The 26932-nt window shown below is 37.7% G+C and overlaps 1 long non-coding RNA gene across 1 annotated transcript; it reads right to left on the bottom strand.

Annotated features, from left to right (window-relative positions):
* Positions 1-11081: 11081 nt before the first annotated feature.
* On the bottom strand, positions 11082-12403 carry LOC138903726 (uncharacterized). Its single transcript, XR_011413092.1, has 2 exons — positions 12252-12403; positions 11082-11363 (listed from the first exon to the last, which is right to left on the bottom strand). It is a non-coding gene; the product is annotated as an uncharacterized lncRNA (long non-coding RNA).
* Positions 12404-26932: the final 14529 nt, after the last annotated feature.

The following is a 26932-nucleotide window of genomic DNA, read 5'->3' as shown; positions in this document are numbered from 1 at the left end:
TTCGAAAAATTATACGGACTGCGCACGTAAGTCGAGAAATGATAAATAGTTCTTTTTGAGGTCTTAGAACACATAATTAATTATTAAATTTGAATATGACCTTTTGGGTCATCAGATTATCCACCTCTAAAACAAACGCTCGCCCTCGAACGGAATTAGAAAAGTACCTGAGCTGGTGAAAAGGTATGGATATTTACTACGCATGTCCGACTCGGACTCCCATGTAGTTGTCTCAATTGATTGACCTCTCCATTGTATACAAACTGAAGGATAACTCTTAGACCTCAACCGTCGGACATGTCGGGCTAGAATAGCCACCGACTCCTCCTCGTAAGTCAAATCATTGTCCAATTGGACTGAGCTAAAATCTAACACATGGGACGGATCACTATGATATTTTTGGAGCATAGACACATGAAACACCGGATTAATCGCTGATAAACTAGGTGGAAATGCAAGCCTGTAGGCTACTTCCCCTACCCTTTCAAGAATTTCGAAGGGTCCTATATACCTAGGGCTCAACTTGCCCTTCTTCCTGAACCTCATTACACCTTTCATAGGTGAAACCTGAAGCAGTACTCTTTCTCCAACCATGAATGCAATATCTAGAACTTTACGGTCGGCATAACTCTTTTGCCTAGATTGAGCTGTGCGAAGTCGATCTTGAATAACCTTGACCTTATCCAAGACATCCTGTACCAAATCGGTACCCAACAACCGAGCCTTTCCCGGTTTGAACCAGCCAGCTGGCGAATGATATCGCCTTCCGTACAATGCCTCATATGGAGCCATCTGAATGCTCGACTGGTAGTTATTATTATAGGCAAACTCTGCAAGTGGCAAGAACTGATCCCAAGAATCTCCAAAGTCTATAACACAAGCGCAAAGCATATCATCCAATATCTGAATAGTGCATTCTGACTGTCCGTCTATCTGTGGATGAAATGTTGTACTCAACTCAACCCGCCTGCCTAACTCACATTGTACAGCCCTCCAGAAGTGTGAGGTAAATTGCGCACCTCGATCTGAAATAATAGACACGGGCACACCGTATAGGCGGACAATATCACGAATGTAAATTTCAGCTAACCGTTCTGAAGAATAGGTAACTACCACTGGAATGAAATGTGCTAACTTGGTCAACCTGTCCACAATGATCCAAACTGAGTCAAAATTTTCTCTAAGTCTGTGGGAGTCCAACAACAAAATCCATAGTGATACGCTTCCACTTCCACTCAGAAATTTCTAACCTCTGAAGCAAACCACCAGGTCTCTGGTGCTCGTACTTAACTTGCTGACAATTCAGACACCGAGCTACATATGCAACTATATCCTTCTTCATTCTCCTCCACCAATAATGTTGCCGCAAATCTTGATATATTTTGGCGGTACCTGGATGAATAGAATACATGGAACTGTGGGCCTGTTCTAGAATAATTCACGAAGCCCATCCATATTAGGCACACAAATACGACCCTGCATCTGCAGAACTCCATCTTCCCCCACAGCAACCTGTTTGGCATCACCGTACCGCACCGTGTCCTTAAGGACAAGTAAATGATGATCATCATATTGTCGCTCTATGATGCGCTCATATAAGGAAGACCGTGCGACTGTGCAAGCTAGAATCTGATTGGTTAATGAAATATCTAACCTCACGAACTGATTAGCCAATGTCTGAACATCTGCAGCTAACGGCCTCTCACCAACCGGAATATACACAAGACTGCCCATACTCACAGACTTTCTACTCAAAGCATCGGCCACCACATTGGCCTTTTCGGGGTGATACAAAATGGTGATATCATAGTCTTTCAACAACTCCAACCATCTTCTCTGCCTCAAATTAAGATCTTTTTGTTTGAACAAATACTGAAGGCTACGATGATCAGTAAATACCTCATAAGAGATACCGTAGAGGTAATGCCTTCAAATCTTCAGTGCGTGAACAATGGATGCTAATTCTAAGTCATGAACAGGATAATTCTTCTCGTGAACTTTCAACTGCCACGACACATATGCAATCACCCTGCCATCTTGCATCAATACTGCCCCAAGCCCAATGCCAGATTCATAGTCAAAGCGATCTTGAGCTTCTGAAAGCTCAACTCACACTCGTCTGACCCTGTAAATGGGGCACCGTCTTGGGTCAATCTAGTATTAATAGTTGTTCATAATCAATTACAGAATCATCAATTAACCTCATATTAACAAAAATCTCGTTGCAAACCTTCACAATACTGATAACGAGATGCGAGGCATGAAGACCTCATAATTATTTACCCAAATCAATGAGTCACATTTAACGCCACATGGGCGGGCACCTACCTCGTAGGTTAAAACTTAATAATTACAACACGAATTTGGCAAGTATGCACAGAGAATTTCATTCAAGAATTTTAAAATAAGCCTAACAAGCATGACTACCTATTATTACTTTAGTACAAATTTAATTTCACAAGGGAGAACTTAAACACAAGAATTTTTCTCACAAGGATCTCGTCCTTATATAACTTCCACTGCAACTCGTAGCCCGGTTTAAACATATCAATTTATATTAAAAATGTGAGGATCTCGTCCTCAGTTCTGAATCACAAGTAATATGCACATCGTGCCAATCGAAAATTTCCATTTTCTCATTTTAAAGGATTTCAATTACACCAAATTACAATACATAATGAACCCCATACCGGTAGGGAATATAATTCACAATTTGTAACTAATTATCCGTAAATTACATCCAAACTTACCGAAATGAGTAACAGAAAGCCACATTTAGCCTCACAACTCTTATTAGTGACCACCATGGAATGATATGCATAGTTATCTCCATAGAATCTCCCAACATGAGTAAACACATAAGTAGATTATAGAATTATGAAGCTCACTCATAAGTGGAGCACCATAGGAGGACTCGTTTCGATACTCAGAACCAAATCGAGGCCATACCTGTAACGACACCATCTGATGTAGCGACTTCCGCTATACCATAAAATAAATATATTAACAGATGGGTCTCCACTTCTAGGACGCCTTCTAAACACTTGTCCTCCACCCCTAACTGTTCGTGTGGGCGGAGTAGTAACTGCAATGGGGCACGTAGCATGAGTGCTTTGATGAAATATGTCTCTCCCAAATTTGGGACAATTTTCTCATGATGTGCCTAGTATCACCGTATTCATAACAACCTCTTTGCGGGTTTAGCTGCACATATTGAGTCTGTGCCAGATAACTAGAATAACCATTGTAGGAAACTCATGTCGGTGGTGCATTAAAAGAACTTACTGGAGCACCCCGAATAATCCGATGTGCGGACTGGGCTAGCCGACTACTCGAGCCCCCGCCATAATGATTTATACTTGCAGAGTAGAATCCACTGAATTCCCTAGAACCTCGAGACGTCTTGGTTTCATTAGTTTTCTTTTTCCTCACCCCGAACACGTTCTAATAACTTGGCAATTTCTACCACTGGCGGAAATGAAGTATCATCCTGTAGCTCCCGAGTCGTACAAAGTTTTACGATTATAATTGGGTCCTTTAATGAGTCTGTGGACTCGCTCTCTAGCTGTAGGAAGCAAAGCAGGAATATGACGGGATAACTTATTGAACATGATGGCATATTATGACATTGTCATGGTGACCTGACGCAACCTTCAAACCCTATGCGCCACGCATTACGGATAGTCCGGGAACAAACTCTTTAAAAAGTGTTTTTGAGAACTGAGCCAAGTGGGTGGTGCCGCATTAGTTGGTCTGTCCTCTTCATAGGTTTGCCACGGACACCTGTGGAGAATTGTCTCTACCAAGGCCAATTTCTTCGTTTGTTATGCTGACCCATTTCTTAACATACTCTTCAATTCTTCTCAGAGGTAACCCTTACTCCTATTTATATACAACGATCACAAAAGTAGAGCTCAAGAATCTCGTCAACCACTGTACTTCCTCCGAAGCACCCCAAAATCCGCAACCATGACGTCCACGCTGAGTAGACCTTCTGTAAAATTTAAAGTTGTTTCTCTAATTTCTTTGGTACTTAAGTATAAGATTATTAAGTAGGTGTACATACCGCAAGTCCCAACCTTATCCTCTACAAGATCTTAGGCCTTAAACATGTTAAATTTTGGGGAACCTTTCGGTACCACATATATACATTTCAGGCCAAAACTGATATAACACATGAACCCATAATCCATCCATTGATAGTGGATTCCCCCACTCGATGCGAAGTCATAGTTCACCACGTTCGATGATCCACAATATTAACCTTCACAACTCGTATAAGTCAACTAAGATGCCAAGGTCGGTTGCACCCCCATATGATTCACTAGGTGATCTCTCAATACGTCCGCATCTTCAGTTGGAACCACACTTGAGGTAATGTTTCAGCATCTCTGGCTCCCTCGTAGTCCATCTACGACATCACTAACTTCTAACGCACAACTGATGTCGAGTGCGCAATGTCATGCACAAGTGGATACAAAGGAATATGAGATATATGTTTCAAGCTAAATCAATTTCGCACGATAAGGAAGGAAAGAAGTGGAATTATTCCTAAACTCTGTAGCCTCTAGAAGATAAGTACATACGTCTCCGTACCAATCCTTCAGACTTTACTAAGCTTACTCATGACTCGTGAATCCTATGTAACCTAGTGCTCTGATACCAATTGTCACGACCCGAAATTCCCACCTTTGGGACTGTGATGGTGCCTAACATCTCACTTGCTAAGCAAGCCAACGTTAGAATATAATTAACCATTTTAACATAATTTTTAAATTAATTAATAACAAGAGAACAAATGCGGAAATTAAGTCTGAAATAAAGTGATTAATCCATAATAATCGTGATATCTAAATACCATCCCAGAACTAGAGTCACAAGTGCACGAGCTTCTAGAATAATACAAATAAAGGTTTGAATAAAATAAAGCTATCCGAAATTAAACACACAACTAAAATAAAGTAGACGGGGACTTCAGAACTGCGGACGTTGTACAGTTATACTTCAAGTCTCCTCTAAGTAACTGGAATCCGAGCAAGTCTATGGTACGTCGCTGGGACCAACTCCGAAATCTACACAAGAAGTGCAGAGTGTAGTATCAGTATAACCGACCCCATGTACTGGTAAGTGATGAGCCTAACCTCGATGAAGTTGTGACGAGGCTAAGACAGGTCACTTACATTAACCTGTACGCAATAATAGTAATAACAACAATAATAGAAATAAATTAGGTAACTCATTTTAACAGTTGAAGCCAACTCAGCAGTCATAACCAATTACTATTTCCATCAATTTTCGTTGCAACGTGCAACCCGCTCCCACAATATATTCATATTCAATTCTATTGCGGCGTGCAACCCGCTCCTCCAATATATTCATTTCAATCAATTCTGTTGCGGCGTGCAACCCGATTCCCCAATATAGACTTTTAAATAAGTCTGTTGCGGCGTGTAACCCGATCTCCCAATATAGACTTTTAAATAAGTCTGTTGTGGCGTGCAACCCGATCCCCCAATATGAACTTTTAAATAAGTCGGTTGCGGCGTGCAACCCGATCCAGCATTATATGGACTTTTAAATAAGTCAGTTACGGCGTGCAACCCGATCCCCAAATATGGACTTTTAAATAAGTCTGTTGCAGGACTTTTAAATAAGTCTGTTGCGGCGTGCAATCCGATTCTCCCAATATGGACTTTTAAATAAGTCTATTGAGGCGTGCAACCCGATCCCCCCAATATAGACTTTTTAATAAGTCTGTTGCGGCGTGCAACCCGATCCTCCAACATATTTACTTTCATTTCTGTTGCGGCGTGTAACCCGATCCTCCAATATATTTTAACAACTCATAAATGTAACAAATATTACTCCAATAAATATCACGTTCAGTGAGAATTTATTAAGCATCGAGGCATACAATAATTATAATTCATTTATGAAACATACAATGACAAGTAGCAATTAATTGTGGAAATCAGGGAGAAAATAGGCAGTTTAATATTTAATATGCTAAATATCAAATAACAATTTAAGACACATAAATCAAATAAGCATATAACAATTATTGCAGGAATTCAAGAATTAATATATAACACGAAATATGAGAGAAACCATTATTATAACAATTAATTCGTGTGTTAAAATAATTTATGACATTTAATAATTATGCAAACAATTAATTTTAAAAAGTATAGGCACTCGTCACCTTGCCTATACATCGTTACACATGAAATTCATATAGCAAACAATTCAAGGGTTTTATTCCCTCAAGTCAAGGTTAACCACGACACTTACCTCGCTTCGCAACCAAATTTCAAGTTTCCAATACACCCTTGTCTCACAAATTAGTGTCTGAAATCCTCAAATCTAGTCATAAACAATCGAATATATTCAATACAAATCGTAGAAATTAATTCTATAGGAATTTACTAATTTTCTGAATTAAAATCCGAAATTTATTTTAAAAATTGACAGTGGGGCCCATATCTCAAATCTCGAAAAAATTTACGAAATCCGAACACCCATTCCGAGACGAGTCCAACCATATAAAAATTATCAAATTCCGATGTCAAATAACTTTCAAATCTTAAATTTTTATTTTTGGAAAGTTTTACAAAAATTCCAATTTCTCCCATTTAAATCCGAAATAAACAATGAATATAGACTTAGATTTATGAAATACAATCACTATATGATAAAGAACACTTACCTAGTTCGAAATCGTGAAAAACTCCTTTGAAATCGCACCTAAACCGAGTTATAATTGAGGGTTTGTGAAAAATGGGAAAAATCCCATTTTGGTTCTGTTTTAAGTCACAGGCGCCAGGCCTGTCGCGTTCGCGATGCGCAGCAGCCCGATTGGCCTTCGCGTTTGCGAGATACACTTCGCGTTCGCGAAGACTTTCACCCCCAGCCTACGCGTTCGCAAGCCTTGTGCCGCATTCGCGAAGAGTATTACTCAGTTCCCCTTTCCCCAGGTCACAAGCCTACATGTTCGCGTTGAGCTGGTCGTGTTCGCGAAGGGTAAAGTCCCCATAGCTCCGCGTTTGCGACCCAGCCTTCACGTTCGCGAAGGAGAAAAATTCAGCCAGCCCAGTTTGCTCTTTGCGTTCGCGAGAGTACATTCGCGAGCCCTCGGGAAGGAAATACCATAAGCCTAAAGTTGTAGAAAACCAAATTTTCTAAGTTCAAAATCATCCCGTAGCGTATCCGAAACTCACCCGAGCCCTCGGGGCTCCAAACCAAACATGCACCCAAGTCCTAAAACATCATACGAACTTGCTCGTATAATCAAATCGCCAAAATAACACTTAGAACTACAAATCGGACACCAAATCAAAGGAAATTTCCAAGAAAACTTTAAAACTTCTATTTTTACAACCGAACGTCCGAATCACGTCAATTCAACTCCGTTTCTCACCAAATTCGATAGACAATCATAAATATTATAGTGGACCTATATCGGGCTCCGGAACAAAAATACGGACCTGGTGTCAATAAATTCAACATCAGTAAATTCTTAAAAATCATTAAACTTTCAAACTTTTAATTATTCATCAAAATTCCCTATCTCGGGCTAGGGACCTCGGAATTCGATTCCGGGCATACTCTCAAGTCCCAAATCATGATACGGACCAACCGAAACTATCAAAATACTGATCCGGGTCAGTTTGCTAAAACTGTTGACCAAAGTCAACTTAATTGAGTTTTAAAGCTCTATTTCGCATTTTAATCTATTTTTCACATAAAAATATTTCGAAAAATTATACGGACTGCGTACGCAAGTCGAGGAATAATAAATAATATTTTTTAAGGTCTTAGAATACATAATTAATTATTAAATTTAAAGATGATATTTTGGGTCATCACAACAAACATGTACGGTAGAAGGCCATTTGGTATAAAAGTATTTAAGTATTCTTCGCAGTAGTAATTATTGGTATCATCTTCTACCGAGTTAAAACTAAAAAATATTTTATTTTTACCATAAAACATAGCAATCAATCTTTTATTTAGTTGATCAATATATTTCTTTTTGCTAGCTAAGATAGCTCTTTAATTTGTATCATGTAATTTGCACAAATTGCATTTTAATCTAATGATGGAAAAAATTTCCTTACTAAATGCACTACTATTACCATTGGGGTTGATAACCAAGTGTTCTAGAAAAGTCAAATTATCTTTTATTGGATGTCCTTCATTTCCGACACGAAGCGAGAAGTCACTGAATGTTGGATTTGTTCTTACTTTTATTTTTCTTGTCATTTGAATATTTTTTTTATTTGATACCATAAGTATAATTTTGGCAAACTCGCTCTTACAGTTTCTGCTTTCGTCAATTTTGGAACTATTGATCGTACTTGACAGAAATCACCTCCCAAACTATTATTTTTTCACCAAACGGTTCATTGATATCCAATATATCTCTAAAACTTTGGATGGTTATTTCGATCGTTTGATGCTGAGCCAAAAGCGTTTCATCTCATATTATCACTTTTGCTTTCCTTATAATTTTAGCACTATTTCTCTGCTTTGATAAATTTGTGATGGTTATTTCAGTTATTTGAAGAGCTATATCAAATCTAAAGTGAAATGTACGACCTCATAATAAAATCGTTGATTGTACACCACTTATTCTTATTACTAACAATACCATGCCTCTTGATCTCACATTCACAAGTAATGCATGACATAGGAATATTATTTCGATTCCCCTGGAGGCATCTACAAAGGATAATCCTGCTATACCAGAGTCAACTTTTTATAATATAGTCTTGAAAGCTTATTTTTGTTCAGGATTTAGCTTTGATTGTGCTTCCTCAAACACCTGTTTGGACTTCGTAATATTATACTAATCTTTTTTACTTTGTGATCTAATTTTTTAAATCTCTAACACTCTTTTTAAGGAATAAATTTATGCATTTTTTTTAACTTGAAAAATAATTTTACTCATATGATAAATTTTAAAAATAATTTATTAGATTATCTATTAAATAATTAATTGAAATATTTGATTATTTGGTTTTGACATAAAAAATAATATATTTTCTGTTGATTCAAAATCTTAATATTAGTTCATCTCATGTTTGAATATTTAACCGTAATTATAATTTTTTCCACCATAAATTTTATTTTCAAAGAGTAAAAATATCGATATGACATATCACTTTTAGATCTTTATGTTTGTAAAACCATTAGTGGTATTGACTCTTACCAACTTTTTTTTCTCTTTCTCATACATTTATATTCATAAAAAATTTCTTAGTTGTTCTTTAATAATTGAATATATTTTTCTATATTACACGAAAAATTAATAATAAAAAAATATTATTTGAGTAGAAAAACAGCTCAAATATAATATAATAATATATTATCGTAGATATGTTTTCTCAATTTCAACGCTTTATGCAGTCCGTTTAACATTACTTTTATTTTTTCTTGGTATTGAATATTATAGAGTGGTAATGTATTACCAATATGGAGGGTTCTTATGAAATTGATTTTATTAAACCTTCCAATATATTTTAATAAGAATTCAATAGACAAGATTGTATTAATTTTAAAATCTTAAATTTTAAAATAATTAACATAGAAGTTATTGTAGTTCAAAAAAAAAGTTATTACAATTATGTTCTTTCCCTATGAGTTCTTCTATTTAATATTTTAGGGTTATTTTGGTCTATCAGTATTGTATTCATACTTTTATAATAATACAACTCTCCTATTTCTAAATAGATTTGGACAATATAATACGTTTTCAAATTAAATTAGCAATAGAATTTTTTTAAGAAGTATATCCTAAACGTAATATAGACTCTCTTGTTTCTAAATGGATTTGGACAATATAATATGTTTTCAAAATAAATTAGCAATAGGAATTTTTTAAGAAGTATATCCTAAAAGTAATAGGATTACATGGCTAAAAATATATGTCCATACTCCGAAAGTAATTATACTAATAGGAAATCTAACGTGTTCGTAAAGGTATTAGGTTTATATGCTAACATGTAGTATTATATATATATATATATATATATATATATATATATATATATATATATATATATATATATATATATATACACGAAAATAATTATACTAATAGGATTACTAAAGGTAATCATGTAGTAGTATTATGTCCTAAAACTAATAGGATTACAAGGTTAATGTCTAGAATTATGGTTATGTCCTTTTATTGTGGGTTATTATGCTTAATATTAAAAGGTTATTTTTGTAAACCTACATTTTATTCATGCTTTTATAATAATATAGATAGATATAGATATAGGCTCTCATGTTTCTAAATGGATTTGGACAATATAATATGTTTTCAAATTAAATTAGTAATAGAAATTTTTAAAAAAGTATATCCTAAAACTAATAGGATTACAAGGCTAATGTCTAGAGTTCCGATTATACCCTTTTATTGTGAGTTATTATGCTTAATATTAAAAGGTTATTTTTGTAATCCAACATTTTATTCATGCTTTTATAATAATATAGACATCTCGCAAATATAAATACGAAACTATTCTTCGCTTATTATTTTGTTTAACGACATTTATATCAATAACAAGTCTTAATATATATTTTCATTTTATATTTTATATTTTAACTAAATAAAAAAAACTTAATTAAAGCCTTCCATAAAAAATATTTATAATTTCTTCTAATTAGAGAAAATAGTGGCCAGAACGGCTAAGGAACTCTCCTATGCTAGGAGAGTTCAACGGGATGAATCTGTTTTATTTAAAGTATAATCATACATGTCCCAATTGTTTCAAATGCCAGTTAAGGTTCTTAAGTTGATTGATGCATATTAAAAGTTTTGTATGGTCTGTCACTACTAAAAAGGCTCTTGTGTTTACCCAGAACTTTTGGATGTTTAAACCTCCTTAATATAAAGATCTGGAATAAAACTACTCTGGCTAAGATATACTAGGATCTTGCTCACAAGGATAACAAGTTATGGATTGTCACGGCCCGGAATTCCCACCGTCGGGACCGTGATGGTGCCTAACATTTCACTTGCTAGGCAACCCAACATTAGAGAATCATTACACCAAATCCTTATTTCTATTCAGTAAATAACAATAATTAGCTAAAATAAAATATAATAAGTGCGGAATAATATAAAAATTGTATTAATTACTACCACCCGGATCTGGAGTTACAATTCACGAGCATTCTAGAATTTACTACAAGTAATAGTCTGAAAGAAATACTACTGTCTGAACGAAAGAAACAGTAGAACATAAAAGATAGACAGGGACTTCAAGGCCTGTGAACGCCGACAGATCTACCTTGAGTCTCCGGATAACGGTCAAATAGTAAAAATCTCGATCAGCCCGAGCCGGTACCAAAATCTGCACAAAAAGTACAGAGTGCAGTATTAGTACAACCGACCCCATGTACTGGTAAGTGTCGAGTCTAACCTCGACGAAGTAGTGACGAGGCTAAGGCAAGGCATATACAAATCAACCTGTACAATTTAACAATGTATGTATAAATAACAGTAATGAAGAGCTAGACAGTAAATACCGGGAGAGGGAAATATGTTGGGGGAAATACGAGAATAAGAACTACAGCAAAATGATTGTTGGAACAACTAATATACTATGAATCAACAGAAACAACAAATACAGTAAAGGAAAAGTGCACGGCATCACCCTTCGTGCTTTTACTCTCAATCTCACCATAAAATCAATAGAAATGGCATGGCATCACCCTTCGTGCATTAACTCTCATACATGGCATGACATCACCCTTCGTGCATTAACACTCACAATATGGCAAGGCATCACCCTCCGTGCATTAACACTCACGATATGGCAGGGTATCACCCTTCGTGCACTAACACTCTCAATATGGCATGGCATCACCCTTCGTGTATTAACACTCTCCCTTACCATAATGCAATGCATAACAACAGGGAGATAGAATAACAAGTACAAACATTACTTCAACATTTGGTTCCACAATATCAATCTCAACTTTGAAATAAATATTCAATTATCACCAGAAAATCCGTAATCATGATAAGAACGATCAATTTAACAATACTAGTATAAACACATAGCAATTAGGCATAAGAAAGAGACAATATAAGAAAAATGAAAGAAACATGGAAAACAGGTAAATTGGCGGCGCATAAGTACTCGTCACCTCACATATACGCCGCTCACATGAATTTCACATAACAAATAGTTTAAGGTTCCTAATTCCCTCAAGTCAGGGTTAGACACAACACTTACCTTGCTCCGAAGGCCACTTAATTCTCAATCGTAGCTTTTCCTCTAGAATTCACCTCCAAACCACTCGTATCTATTCAAAATGACTCAATAATATCAAATATTGCTAAACGAATCAATTATATTGCATAAATTAAATTTCCCAAATTTTCTTCCAAAAAGTCAAAAATCGACTCCGGGCCCGATTGGTCAAAACCCGATGTTCGGATCAAAATTTATTTACTCATTCACCTCCGAGCCTGGATATGTAATTAGTTCTCTAATCCGACCTCAAATCGAGGTTTAAATCCCCAAATTCCCGAAATCCCTAGTTTTTACCCAAACCCCTAATTCTACCATGAAAACTCTAGATTTTAGGTTGAAAATTTATGAAATGAAATGGTAATTGAAAGAAAATGGTTTAGAATCACTTACCAACACTTTGGGGAAGAACTTATCTCTTGAAAATCGCCTCTAGCCCATTTGGTTTTTGCGAAAATGAAATAAATGGTCAATTCCCCTTTTTGGATTTTGTTAAGTGCTGGGTGACAGTGTGCATCGCGTTCGCGAGGCCACTGTCGCGTTCGCGAAGAGTATCGGCTTCCAAACCTTCGCGTTCGCAAGACCTTGCTCGTGTTCGCGATGGTTACTCCTCCGTGGACTTCGCGTTCGCGATAAAGGAACGACCAACCCTCCCCCAGGTGCCCAAGTGCTTCACGTTCGCGATGAGCTGGTCGCATTCGCGAAGGGTAAATCCCCCATCACTTCGCGTTCGCGACCAGGCCTTCGCGTTCGCGAAGAAGAAATTTCAGCCTCACCAGTTTACTCTTCACGTTCGCGAGAGTATCTTCGCGAACGCGAAGAAGGATATGCGAGAACACCATAATCTGCAGAAAATTAGATTTTCTAAAGTCTAAAACATCCCGTGGCCTATCTGAAGACCGAAACTCACCCGAGTCCTCGGGGATCCAAACCAAAAATGCACACAAGTCTAAAATCATCATACGGACTTGCTCGCATGACCAAATCGCCAAAATAAAACCTAAAACTTCGAATTTAGCACCAAATGAAATGAAATTTTCAAGAACACTTTAAAATTTCAATTTTCTCAACTGGAAGTCCGAATTACGTCAAACCAACTCCGTTTCTCACCAAATTTCACAGATAAGTCTTAAATATTATAATGAACCTGTATCGGACTTCGGGACAAAAATACGGACTCAGTTCTAACAATGCCAAACATCAACCAATTCTTAAAAATCATTAAATTGCAGCGAGCTAGGGACCTCCAAATTCGATTCCGGGCATACGCCCAGGTCCCATAATTCGATATGCACCCACCGGGACCGTCAAAACATGGATCTGGGCCCGTTTACCAAAAATGTAGACCGAAGTCAACTAAAATCAACTTTTAAGACAATAATTCTTATTTTTTTATTAATTTTTAACACAGAAGCTTTTCCGGAAACACGCTCGGACTGCGCACGCAAATCGAGGAGGATAAAAATGAGATTTTTAGGGCTTAAGAGCGCAGAATCGAGTTCTAAAATATAAGATGACCTTTTGAGTCATTACATGGATCAAGTGGATCCATGAGTTCTACCTCAAAGGCCAGCCTTTTACCACACCCAGAGTCCCCCATCAAACTTGTTGGATCATGAGGAAAAGTTTGGAAGTAAGACAAATTTTGGCATAAGTGCAAATTTGAAATATTCCAGGTAGCCTAACCAAAGAAATTTACGATCAGCTCATACCTATTTATCCTAGAGTACCTTGAAAATGTGTGATGTACAAGAATGACGCTAAACCTAAGGCCAAATTCATTATGTGGTTATAGCTACAAGGCAAGCTTCTCAATACTGATAGACTAGCAAAATGGGATATAATTGTTGGTTGGAGTGTGTCATGTGCCATTCTCATCCTGAGAATAGAGATCATTTGTTCATGAGTTGTAAATTTACTAGAGCATTGTGGAATAGGATTCTTCTATGGCTTCAGAAACATGCATGGTCTACCACTGATTAGGATCAACATGTAGCATGGATAATTCAGAATGCCAAAGGGAGGACCCAACAAGCTTACATCTTTAGAATTGTGTATGCAAAGTGTGGCTATGTGTTAAATTGAACATATCGGCAGCCATTGACACCATTGAAGCTCGTTTGTAGAGAGATTAGAAGAGAGAAGCTAAGAGTAAGAGGAACAATGTTTTGGGGATTTTCTGTTCTATGTGTTCTCATTAAAAAATGTACAGTACTTATACAATGTATATACACATATTAAGTGACCGACTCACCTCTACTATGCTTAATAATCTAACCATTTTACTAACAAATTATTCTTCTAGAAGAGTACTACTATAATTACATGATGTACAACTATGTACTTCAACACTCCCCCTCAAGTTGTGAATGAATAATATTTTTCATTCCCAACTTGGATAAAAGGACAATGTGTTGCTGATGTCCCAATGCCTTTGTTAGAATGTCTGCAGGTTGACATTGAGTGGCAACATAAGTTGTTCTGATAATACCTTGCTGAATTTTTTCCCTAATAAAATGGCAATCTATCTCTATGTGCTTTGTTCTTTTATGATACATGAGATTGGCTGCAATTATCAGTGCAACCTTGTTATCACAGTGTGGCTCCATAGGTGACATTAGATTTACTTGTAGCTCTTTCAAAAGTCCCTTCAACCAGACTAGTTCAGCTACTGTGCTTGCCATGCTCCTGTACTCTACTTCTGCAGAGCTTCTTGAGATGGTGTTCTGCTTCTTTGCCTTCCAAGAGATGAGTGAACCTCCCAATCATATACAGTACTATGTCACTGACTTCCTTGACATATGGCATGAGGCCCAATCTGAGTCACAAAATGTATGTATCTGCTCTTCACTTTTACTGGACATAAGTAACCCTGAACATGGTTGCTTCTTAACAGATCTCACAACATATAATGTTGCTTCATAATGTGACCTTTTTGATGCATGCATGAATTGGCTAAGGCACTGGACTACATATGAGATGTCTGGTCTGGTAATTGTAAGGCATAGTAGCTTCCCTACAAGTCTCTGATAACTCCTCATGTCTACTAATGTCTCATCATGGTTGCATGTATTAGTGCACTTATCAAACTCCACACTTATGAGTTTCAGATCTTGTTCCACAGGTGTGTCTTTTGGTTTTGATCTTGTTAAGCCTGTTTCTGAAATCATCTCAAGTGCATACTTCCTTTGTGACATAAGTATCCCTTCCTTTGATCTAGCAAACTCAATTCCTAAGAAGTATATTAGTTCTCCTAGGTCTTTTAGTTTGAAATTCTGTTGAAGTGAAGCTTTAGCCTGGTTGATTTCCTCTAAATCAATTCCTGTTACTAAGATGTCATCCACATATACAAGCACTAGAACAAATTTATTGTTGACAAGTCTAGTGAACATAGAATAGTCATGTTTGCTTTGTTGAAAACCAGTAGTTGTGAGGGCTTGTGTGAGCTTAAGGTTCCATTGTCTTGAAGCTTGCTTCAACCCATAAAGGGATTTGAGTAGTTTGCACACTTTGGACTCCCCCTGGCTACCAAATCCATGGGGTAGTGTTATGTAGACCTCCTCATCAAGATCCCCATTAAGGAATGCATTGTGTACATCCATTTGGAAGATAGGCCAATGCTTCAGTGCAGCAGTAGCTACAACATCCCTAATAGTGGTAAGTTTGGCTACAGGGGAGAAGGTATCATGAAATTCTAGGCCATCTTGTTGTGTGTACCTCTTAGCAACTAGTCTAGCCTTAAACCTCTCCACTGAACCATCAACATTGTACTTAATCTTATATACCCACTTGCAACCAATTGGAACTTTCTCAATATGTAGATCTATAACCTCCCAAGTATGATTATCCTCTAGAGCATTAATCTCAAGTTTCATTGCTTGCACTCATCTATCATCCTTGGATTCTTGAGAGAAAGTGGAAGGTTCAGTATCAGTAGAAAAGTAGGAAAGAAAGGATTGATAGTGTGGGTGCAAATGAGTATAGGAAATACAATGATGGATAGGATATGTGATACAATTGGAGGTAGAAGGTAATGGAGGATGGACATAGTCTGTCAACCAAATATATGGCTTGGATGTTCTACCTGACCTTCTAAGAGGAGCAGCATGAGATGGAGGAATAGGTGAAGGAGTGGGAACATAATTGGATGTATCGGCAGGAACTGCTGGAGACTGTGGTGCAGAGAGATGAGTAGATTAATCAGGTGAAGAGGGTATAGTAGGTTGAGGTGAGAGGTCAGGTTGAGGTGGTAAGTGAGCAAGTAAAGTTCTATCAGGGAAGTATATGGATGGTGAGTAGTTTAAATCTGGAGCTGCAAGAAATTTACTTTTAGGAAATTTGAAGGGAAAGATGTGTTCGTGGAATATTACATCTCTACTTAGAAAAAACTTACTAGCTTCAATATCATATAGCCTATAGCCTTTTTGTGTAGATGAATACCCATGAAGATTGCAGGAATAGATTTAGGAGTAAACTTGTCATTAAAATTAGGCTTTGTGGCATAGCAAAGGCATCCAAGAGTTCTCATATGGTCAAGCTTGGGTGGTTGACCATGAAATAATTCTCAAGCTTGGGTGGTTGACCATGAAATAATTCATAGGGTGAATGACCCTTTAAGGTTGGATTGGAAAATCTATTTATGATGTATGTTGTTGTCATAATACAATCCCCCCATAATCTTAATGGTATGCGGGCTTGAAATCTTAATGTTCTTCCTATTTCAAAGATGTGTATGTGTTTTCTTTCTACCATCCCATTTTGTTGAGGGGTGTGAACACAACTACTTTGGTGGACTATGCCTTTGATCTAAACAGGTCAGAACATAGAGAATTGAAAAACTCATACCCATTATCAGATCTAAAGACTTTAACAAAGGCAGAAAATTGATTGTATACTAATTGAAGGAAATCAAGTAAGACCACATAGACATCACTTTTCAGTCTCAAAAGAAATGTCCAGGTCATCCTAGAGTAGTCGTCAACAAGAGTAAGGAAGTATTTAAAACCATTGTAAGTAGACACTCTATATGGACCCCAAACATCCATATGTACAAGACTAAATGGGGAATTTGATCTGGTTGCACTAGTAGGAAATGGTAGTCTAACTTGTTTAGCTAATGGACATATAGAACAAGTATTATGTGTTGATTTGGACACAATATCCTTTATTGAGGGTATTTTATACAGTACTGCAACTGGAGCATGACCAAGCCTTTGATGCCACAAGTCATCAGAATGAAGCCATGTGATTTGAAGCTCTAGAGTCAATAATCCAGTAACCTTGAGAAGTATTAGATATACCTGCTATGTTTGTTGTTTCAGTTGGTTCATGTTCATTGCTTAGCAACTTCAGAATCTGTTGGTATTGTTCAGCAGTAAACACTGGCACAGTTGGCGTAGACATTTTCTTCAAATTTTCAAAATGCATTTCCCCTTTATCATTCATACTTACATTGTGAGTTTAAGGCATTTGATTCTGGTTCTCAAAACCACTTCTTCTTCTATTATCGAACCTAGAATTGGATGGATATCCAACTAGTTTGTAGCAATTCTCTCTCCTGTGACCCTTCATATAGTAACAGTCACAGTAGATATTATTGTTACGCTTGGGCCTGATGTTAGTTGCATTTGCTGCAGCTAAGGCACTATTGGTACCTTCTATAGGTCCACTTCCCATAATACCACTCTGTGATATCGAAGTCCCACTCATTCTCTAACTCTCTTCCTCTATGAGCATAGAATATGCTTGATCAAGTGTGGGAGCGGGGTTCATCATCAAAATCTGACTCCTTTGAGGTGCATAGGTGTCATTTAGTCCCATCAAAAATTTTATTAGCTTCTGTTGGCGCAATAATTCAACAAAGAACCTAGATCTCTCACAATCACAACTAGGATAGGGTATAATTGACTCAAATTCAGCCCACAAATCATTCAATTTCGAGTAATATATCGATACATTGGAGATTCCATGCGTTAGACTACTTATTTCTATGTTCATATGATAGATTTTTGTTGCATTTACCTTATCAAAACGTTCCTTGAAGGCTTCCCATACCTTTTGTGCATTTGATGAATACATGATTCCTTTCCTCAGTTCCTGTGCTACAGAGCTCATTATCCACGACTGGACGATGGCATTGCATCTCTCTCACTAATGCAATCGAAAGCCATCTGCTACGTAGGTCTCTCCAGCACACGATCCATCTATAAATCCAATTTCATTCTTCACGAACAGAGACATCTTCATCGATCTACTCCACTTTGAGTAGTTCTCCGTTCCAATCAGCAATTGTGGCACAAGCGCCACACCTGGTGTATCTGACGGATGCACATAGAGTAGATCGTTACAATCAAGTTGTTGAGAGCTTGCATGTGAGGTTCCAGTAGCGTTCTAAGATGTATCGACTGACATTTTTGGTTTTAATGAAGGACTTGGTATGGAATTTAGCAGAGCGAGAATTAATTGAGAAGTTAAGGAAAATTGAATCTGAGAAGAGGAGAAATCAGATCTAAGCTTCTACGCGACTTCGATATCGATCGTTGTGAGCCTAGCTCTGATACCATGTTAAATTGAACATATCGGCAGCCATTGACGCCATTGAAGCTCGTCTGTAGAGAGATTAGAGGAGAGAAGCTAAGAGTAAGAGGAACAGTGTTTTGGAGATTTTTTGGTCTGTGTTCTCACTAAAAAAATGTACAGTACTTATACAATGTATATATACATATTAAGTGACTGACTCACCTCTACTATGCTTAACAATCTAACCACTTTACTAACAAATTATTCTTCTAGAAGAGTACTACTGTAATTACATGATGTACAACTATGTACTTCAACTATGCCATTTGGATGGAGAGAAATTAGAGGATCTTTGGAAAAGAAGACTAAGAACTGGGAGGTTATAGCTAGAGAGATCGCCTACATGTGCAATGTAGAGCATCTCATAGAGTCCAGAACTTGTTACATAGCATGATGTTCTAGCTTGTTTAACTATGTTTTGACTGTAGTTTGTAGCTTGTCCAATTTAAGCTTGTTTTGATTTTTCGTAGTTGTTGTGTTGAACTGTCTATGATTTTGTAATGTTGGCACTTGGTGATTAATACAAAGTTAGTTACCAAAAAATATTTTTTATTTTGTAATTTAACTCTCAAAAGTACTTTTTGAAAAAATTGACTAAACACAACTAACTTATTAAATACTAAAAGATTTCTCAAATGAATTAGACAAACACAAACTACTTCACTCTATAACTACTTCTCTAAAAACTACTTTAACAAAATGTTTATCAAAATAATCAGTTTTTAGAAACTTGGCTAAACATGTAATATCTAATTCAGCTTTTCAAATCAAAATTACATGCTAGAACACCATTAGACGAGCCTACAAACTAAGTTTTAGAAAATATGGATTCATTGGAGACTTCTACAGGGAAAAATTAAAAAAACAATTACGCCTGTGAAAAATTTGGACCATAAAAAAGCTATGGGTGGTTATAATATGGAGAGGCCATTAAGTTTCAGAGCATTTGACCATGCCAATTGAGATAAATCAACAACTAAAACAAATTCTACTATAGCTTCAAATGTTAGTACTTATTAGAATGTATATAATAAATACACTGTACGTATATAACAGTATAGTATATTAGTGATATATATTATGTAAATTATACGTACTTAAACAATACATGTGATATATTACTCCAATGTAAAAGGTATATTAATAAGTGCACTTTACCGAAGCTATTCAAGTGATTAGTGAATATATTAACCGAATTAAAGAAGGAGAAAAATGAGTGGTTCAAGCCCCGAGCGGAGTAGGAATGGGAAGCTGAAGTTTGTTGAAAATTGATTAGACCCATATTCCCGGTTATAGCCAAACCTACGCAGCTGATGCGCTGGATTCAGATGTGATACTACAAAATCGAAGGTATGCTACATGGAGGTTTTGTATCCACATTAGAACGGTAAAGCCGACGCTTGAATTTTAGCTTAAAAAAGGAAAGAGTACAGAACTATTCTACATTTTTCTGCTTGTACGGACATAACCTAGGCAGAAAACTCTTCTGTTATTGTTTTGCTTTTGTATGTTTTTTTTTTTTTAAAAGTATACTATGCGTATATAATTAATATACGTGACATATTCTGTTTATTTACATCATTAAAATCAAAATTTATACCATTAATATATAAGGATTATCTGAAAGATAATGCAAAATAATAGTCAAGCTCTCTCCAAATGTAACGACCCAACTGGTCGTTTTGACTGTTAAAACCCCCTTCGCCTAAATAAGACTCCCCATATGTGCTTTTACTAATTTATGACTTGCGAGGATGGTTGGTTCGTGATTTGGAAGTGTTCGGGTTGAAATCGGAGCACTTGGTTCCTTAGTTGGCTTTAAAAAGGGTAAGTTTGACTCGGTCAACATTTTTAGAAAACGACCCCGGAATCAGGATTTGATGGTTCCAATAGGTTCGTATGATGATTGCGGACTTGAGCGTATGTTCGAATCGGATTTTGGACAACTCGGGAGCGCTTCGGAGCTTAATAGTGAAAAATATCAACTATTTGAAAGTTTAATGTTCTTTAAATTTGGTTTGGAGTAGGTTTTGGAGTAATTGAAGTCCGTTTGAAATTACGAGCCTGAGAATATCTCTGTATGGTGATTTAAGACTTGCATGCAAAATTTGGTGTCATTCCGAGTAGTATAAGTATATTTCGGCGCGTTCGGAGCAAGTTTGAAGAAATTTGAAATTTCTAAGTTGAATCAATTTGGTTTGGGGTATGATTCTTAGTTTTGATGTTGTTTTACACGTTTCGAGGGTTCGAGCAAATTATGATTTCAAACTTGTTGGTATGTTCGGGCGGGGCCTCGGGGGTTAACCGGACTAAGCTCGGATCAATTTTGAAAGTTGGAGCAGCAGCTGAAGCTTCCAGCTTCTGCTGCAACCGCACATGTGCTTGGGCAGCCGCAAGTGTGAGCTCGCAGAAGCGAGCCCCAAGCCGCAGATACGATAAAGGGGAGGCTGGCATGAATCGCAGAAGCGATCTAGGAAGCGCACCTGCGAGCCCACAGGTGCGAAGACAGTGACCGTGTAACGAGCCGGCCGATCGTTTTGAGAGTTTTAGCCCCGATCCCCTATTTACTACTTTCCCGTATCTGTTTCGGCTTATGTGACTTGCCGGGAGGTTTTGTTTTTGGTTTCGGAGTATTTTGGGACACTTAGTCCTTAAACGGAAGCTTAAGCCATAGGATTTTGACCGTAGTCGGAACTGTGTGAAGACGACTTCGGAATGGAGTTCCATAGGTTCTCTTAGATTCGTTGGGTGATTTTGGACTTAGTGGCGTGTCCGTATTGTATTTTGGAGGTATGTAGCTGATTTAGGCTTGAAATGGCGAAAGTCAGATTTTTGAAGATTTTGACCGGTAGTGGACTTTTTTATATCGGGGTTGGATTCCGATTCCGAAAGTTGGAATAGGTCTGTAATGTCAATTATGACTTGTGTACAAATTTGAGGTCAATCGGACTTGATTTGATAGGTTTCGGCGTCGGATGTAGAAGTTTGAAACTTTGAAATTCATTAGGCTTGAATCGATGTGTAATTCGTGTTTTAGTGTTGTTTAATGTTATTTAAGGGCTCGACTAAGTTCGTATGGTGTTATAGGACTGGTTGGTATGTTTGGTTGAGGTCCCGGGAGCCTCGGGTGCATTTCGGATGCTTAGCGGATTGAATTTGGACTTATGCAAATTGATGAAGTTTTTGGTTTCTGGTGTTTTCGCACCTGCGGTGGGGTGACCGCAGGTGCGGACTCGCACATGCGAGAGGAGGATCGTAGATGCGGTCTGGAGGAGTTTGGTCTGGGGTCGCAGGTGCGACATGAAGGCCACAGGAGCGGAGTCACTTCTACGGAAGCTTGAACGCAGAAGCGGAGAGGCCTAGGAGGTTTGGGATCGCATGAGCGTAAGGGTCTCCGCAGAAGCGAGATCGCATGTGCGATCCCTGGTCCGCAAAAGCGAAAACCCTGGCCATAAGTGGAATCTGCACCTGCAATAGTTTTTCCGCAAGTGTGGCATCACAGGTGCGACTAGAGGTCCGCAGATGCGGAAATGCTAGACAAAACACTTAAATGCAAAGGGTTCGCGATTTTTGCTCATTTTAAACATTTTGAGCTCGGGTTTGGCGATTTCTTGAGAGCATTTTCGAGGGATTTCTTGAGGTAAGTCCCTTGTGCTTATTTTTGATCAACAATCTCGCTTCCCCATTTATTTTTTCACCTAGTTAATGTGTATTTAACGTGGAATTTGGGGGTTTGAGGCTATGGATTTGAAGAGTTTGATTTTGGGTTTGAGTGGTCATTTGAGGTCGGATTTTGATAAAATTGGTATGGTTGGACTCGTGAGTGAATGGGCTTTCGGATTTTTGTGATTTTTGCCCGATTCCGAGACGTGGGCCCGAGTCAACTTTTTTGGACGAATTTCAGATTTTTTGTTAAAGTCTTGATTTCATTAATTAGATTAATTTCTTATAGTTGTATTTATGGTATGTAATTGATTTTGGCTAGATTTGGGCCATTCAGAGTCGGATATTCGTGGAAAAAGCATTGTTACGGATTGATTTGAGCTTGGTTCGATGTAAGTGGCTTGCCTAACCTTGTGTGTGAAAAATTCCCTTAGGATTTGGTGTTGTTATGATATGTGAGTGTCGTGTACGCGAGGTGACGAGTGCGTACACGGGCTATTTGTGGAAAAAACTTGATTTCTATTGAGTAATGGCATGTTTTCATCTTATATGAGTATACTAGCATGTGTAGTTATCCTGTTAGCCTAGAATAGCATGTCTACGTGTCCTAATTGCCTATTTGAACTCTTTGCAGCATGTTTAGTAATGTAACGATCTGGCCGGTAATTTTGAGTATTACAATCCCGTTTTCCCATTTACTGCTCAATTTATACTTTACGGTTGTTTTATGACTTACCGAGTTAATTGGTTCGGGTCCGGTGATATTTTGGAATGAATTGGAACACTTAGTTCCAAGGTTTAAAGCTTAAGTTAAAATAGTGGCCGGATGTCGACTTATGTGTAAACGACCCCGGAATAGAGTTTTGATGATTCAAATAGCTCTCCGTATGGTATTTTGGACCTAGGAGTATATCCGAAAATATTTTTTGAAATCCGTAGTGGAATTAGGCTTGAAATGGCGAAAGTCGAATTTTTGGAAAGTTTGACCGGGGGGTTGACTTTTTTTATATCGGGGTCGAAATCTGATTCTTAAAATTGGAATACCTCTGTTATGTCATTTATGACTTGTGCGCAAAATTTGAGGTCAATCGGAATTTATTTGATAGGTTTCGGCATCGAATGTAGATGTTGGAAATTCTTAAGTTCCTTAAGCTTGAATTGGGGTATGATTAGTGATTTTAGCGTTGTTTCATGTGATTTGAGGTTTCAACTAAGTTCGTATGATGTTTTAGAACTTGTTGGTGTATTTGGTTGAGGTCCTGAGGGCCTCAGATGGGTTTCGGATGGTTAACGGATCAAAATTTGAACTTACAGAGCTGTTGGAATTTTTTTTTCTTTCTGCTGAAAATCGAGGTCAGGAAAAATCGAGGTCAGGAAAATCGAGTCTGGAAATCGAGGTCATGAAAATCGAGGGCAGGAAATTGAGGTCATGAAAAATCGAGGGCAGGAAATTGAGGTCATGAAAATCGAGGTCATGAAAAATCGAGGTCATGAAAATCGAGGGCAGGAAATCGAGGTCATAAAAATCGAGGTCATGAAAATCGAGGGCAGAAATCGAGGTTATGAAAATCGAGGGTAGGAAATCGAGGTCATGAAAATCGGGGGCAGGAAAATCGAGGGCACCACCTGGACAAAAACTTTAAGTTATAAAACGGGGCCTTCGTCCCATTTTTCTATTTTTGACAAATTAGAGCTTGGGAGAGGCGATGTTTAAGAGATTTTCAAGGGAAAACGTCGGGGTAAGTGATTCTAACTCGGATTTGGTCAATATACACGAATATATCATTTTTTCAGCATTTAATTAGTGTTTTGAGATGGAAATTTAGGGAAAATGAGGAAGAGTTCTTGGACTAGAATTTTGAGGTTTTGAATGGGATTTTGTTATCGAATTTGAGCAAATTTGGTATGGTTAGACTCGTGAGTGAATGGGCTTTCGAGTTTTGTAACTTTTGTCGAGTTCCGAGACTTGGGCCCCACAGACGATTTTTGGGTGAAATTTCGAATTTTGTTGGAAAATTAGTATTTTCTTATGGAATTAATTCCAATGAACTTTATTGGCAAAATCGAATTATTTGTGGCTAGATTCGAGGCGTTTGGAGACCAATTCACGAGGCAAGGTCTTAGCGGAGCAAGAAATTATACGGTTTAAGGTAAGTAACACTTCTAAACTTGGTCCTGAGGGTATGAATCTCTGAATTTATGTTATATAAATTGTTTGGAAGTGTTGACGAGCGTGTGGACGATAGGACAATAGTTGACGAGCGTGTGGACGTACACCATTGAAATTGTGACTTGAATAAATTCTGTGGAGTTGAAAAATTAAAGAATCATGTCATTATCTGAACATTTCCCCACGTGTTAGAGAAATTTAGATGAGGCTCTTATTAAAGATCATGTTTAGGCTACGTGCCGATATTTTGGGACCCATGGGGTCGTGTTGCTGTTGAATTAGTTGTTTTAAAAATGTACATTTCACACTCAGTCATATTCGTCCATTGCGAGGATATTTATGGGATTGAGCTGCGCGCCGCAGCAGGCCACATTGGCTTTATATATGTTATCATTAAATAGATTGGGGTTGCCCGCCTGTAGCAGGCCAGAATGGCTTTATACATTATTATTATTCTATATCGGGGCTGCCTGCCTCCAGCATGCCTTATTGGCTTTACTATTTTATGGATCGGGGTTGCCCGCCTGCAACAGACCTTATAGGCTTTATTATTATATGGATCGGGACTGCCCGCCTGCAGTAGGCCATAAAGGCTTTATATCACGCTTTGGCTGAATGAGCCCCTCCGGAGTCTGTACACACACCTAGTGAGCGTAGATGATTATACATATTCGGGATGGATTTTTCAGGGCATGGACTTGCCTTACTTATTTATATTGTAATGAATTTACCTGGATATGGATCTTGTCCGTATCATTTACATTTGGGGATAAATTACCCCAGGGCTGGATTGGCCTTATACAGTACTGAGTGACTGATTGTCAGTCGATGTGTATTTATATACGGGTTGGAACACCCATGGGCTGGATTGGCCATAAACTGTACCGAGTGACCGAATAATTTGTGACCATTATTTACATGAGGTCTTTCTACTGAGATGTCATATTCCTCATATCATGCAGTATTGATCTATTTCACTTGTACTGAGTTTTACTGTTGAACTTGAAAGCATGCCTACATTTTTGTACCATTATCTATACTGAATTGTACCTGCGGAGCTCGTCACTACTTTCAGCCCAGAGGTTAGTCTTGTTACTTATTGAGTTGGTTGTACTCATACTACACTCTGCACCTTGTGTGTAGATCTAGGTGCTTCCGGACACGGCGACTTATTGACTCATAGTGAGTGTCAAAGTCGACCTCTCGTCACTATTTTTTTGAGATTAGGCTTGATACTTACTGAGTACATGTTGTTTACGTACTCATGCTACGCTTGCTGCACATTTTTGTGCAGGTACATATATGTTTAGCGATATCTTAGGCATAGAGGCGCAGCTATTACGGGGACTTATGGTGGGCTGCATTTCCATGTTACGAATTTGCAGCATACAAAGTCTCCATCAGTGTTATTTACATACCCCTGTCTAACTTGTATTCCAGGTCAAATGTTGCATTTATCTAATTTTTCAGTTGAGGCTCATGCACTTGTGACTCCAGGTCTTGGCACACACATTAATAGAGTTGTGGATTTAAGTATTTTTCTTGATTTTTATTTACTCAGAACCTTTGTATTTTTATTAAATATTGCAAGTAAGAAGAGTTTAATTTCTCGAAATTTTTTTGATGGAATGATATATGTTTAATTCACTTGTTGGCTTGCCTGACAGCGGTGTTAGTCACCATCACTACCTTTAACGGATTTCGGGTCGTGACACCAAAACATAACTCAAGTAAGTGAAAGAAGCCCGCATTCCCTCTCTTCTTTCCCTTCTCTTCCTCAAGCTAGTACCAAAAAGCCTATTTCGAAAGCCGTCTTTCAATCTTTCTTCGAGGTGAAGGATGACAATGCAAGATTTAATCTAACCGGGTTCCAGTTTGGGCCTTTAACCAAAGTAAAAGATTATTTCGTTCTTGATAGTTATTTACTTACTCAGTGGATATGAACATACTCTGGGTCAGAATTATGGGGGGTACTTCTTGATCATCGGAAATTTACGCAAGGTCTCCGAAAGGAAATGAACCCGAAGAGGACCACCAACTAGCGGATCAGAAAGATTTTTGTTTCACTATGGATCGAGATGTGTGTCAATTGTTACTATTTCAGCCGCAGCATCTGAAAGATAATGCAAAATAATAGTCATTGTTTCACTATGGGTAAAGTTGTTTTCGTTTTCATTTTTATAAAGTGCTAATATATTCTTGCTGCAAGGCGCCAAACATGACTAGGCAAATCTCATTCGGTGAAGAGACG

The sequence above is a fragment of the Nicotiana tomentosiformis genome, chromosome 12 (genome assembly GCF_000390325.3).
Source record: "Nicotiana tomentosiformis chromosome 12, ASM39032v3, whole genome shotgun sequence".
In the NCBI taxonomy this organism is placed as follows: Eukaryota; Viridiplantae; Streptophyta; class Magnoliopsida; order Solanales; family Solanaceae; genus Nicotiana; species Nicotiana tomentosiformis.
The sequence above is the reverse complement of the archived record's forward strand: the minus strand, read 5'-3'. Positions and strand labels throughout refer to the sequence as shown.